At 45.8% G+C, this 1414-nt stretch overlaps 1 pseudogene across 1 annotated transcript; it reads right to left on the reverse strand.

Moving 5' to 3' along the window:
* Window positions 1-524: 524 nt before the first annotated feature.
* On the reverse strand, window positions 525-1183 carry LOC104658370 (annotated as a pseudogene). The gene has a single exon (XR_747422.2). The product of XR_747422.2 is annotated as a 60S ribosomal protein L18a pseudogene (transcript).
* Between the last annotated feature and the right edge of the window lie 231 nt (window positions 1184-1414).

Raw genomic sequence — 1414 nt, forward strand, 5'->3', positions numbered from 1 at the left:
TTATCTTGATTTTATCCATTAGGAAACCAAGGCACACAGGGATTAAGGGACAGATTTAGAACCTAGAAGATTAAAGTCTAGAACCTTTGCTTTTAAACATTGCTCTCTCTTTCGTAGACACCTCCCTTTGATTCCCTCCCCCTTGCTCATTCCTCTTGTTAATGAGAAACAGTAGCAGGCACCGTCTCCAAAGACTTCATTTGTAACTTTTCTAATGTATTTGCTTTCAGTTACACAAACTTCTAATCTTTCTCAACTACTTTGGTATATATACGTGTATTTTTATACGGCACCTATGAGGCAGAATAATTCCATTTGTCTTATTTTGTAATCATCTTTGTTGAATAGTAAGTTGATTCTTTGAAGATGAAAAGATTTTTATCCTTGAAATATATGTTTGGGAGGTCCCTGAGTACCCTCATATGTTTGATATTCAGAAACCTGAGAATACATTATCACCTCTACCTTGGAAAAATCTCATTTGGTCCATAATGAGAGTGAGGCTTGGGGGTTTTTTGACATTCTTTTTTTTTTTTTTTTTTTTTTTCCAGGTCATTCCTGAGTTTATTTGGGGCACACCCAGGCGAAGGCCCTGCACCTAAAAGAAGGTGTTGGGCCTCTTGGTGGTGAAGCGTGGCTTGTGCTGACGGCGCAGGACCCGATGGGGCAGCGGGAACTTGATCTTGGAGTCGTGGAACTGCTTGGCAGCCGGCCGACGGCACTTGCTGGCTGCGATCTCCTCCACCTTCATGATCTGAATGGAGTGGGCCCGGGCGCGGTGCCGGGCGCCCATGTCTCCGTAGCACTGGGTGACAGCGCCCACAGTGGTCAGGTCCCGGTATTCCCGGTACATGTTGTGGGTGCCGCTCCGGGAGTCATAGCGCAGCCAGATTCCGAAGTTCTTCACCCGCACTGGGGACTTCTCAAACACCTGCCCACAGTAGACAATCTCCCCTGAAGACTTCTTCATCTTCTTTAACTGAGATACGAAGTACCAGAAGCGGGACTTGGCAACGACATGATTAGGCGCAAAGATTCGCATGCGGTAGAGGGGCGGTGTGTGGCATTTGGGGGTGGGCAGGCAGCGACCCACCACCTTGTACTCTCGTAGTGTGCCAGAAGCCTTCATGGCGTCCTCTCCCCTCTCGCCGCCACCAGCAAAAGGAAGTGCCCTCTTTCACGGAGCCGTTCACCAGGCCTTGACATGGTTTTCTATGCAGAAGGCACTTTCCGCTTTGACACATTAGCAAGCCACAGAGTTTCATTTGTACATTTTATTTTTCAAATGGGATAATTATATAAGAAGAAAGATTTATGCTTTTTAAATCTAGTTTCATGGAAAGCCACTGTTGATTCTATATAAGCAAAGATATTCAGCCACTGATTTGGGGTTATTATACTACCTCACTCACTA

The sequence above is a fragment of the Rhinopithecus roxellana genome, chromosome 15 (genome assembly GCF_007565055.1).
Source record: "Rhinopithecus roxellana isolate Shanxi Qingling chromosome 15, ASM756505v1, whole genome shotgun sequence".
NCBI lineage: Eukaryota > Metazoa > Chordata > Mammalia > Primates > Cercopithecidae > Rhinopithecus > Rhinopithecus roxellana.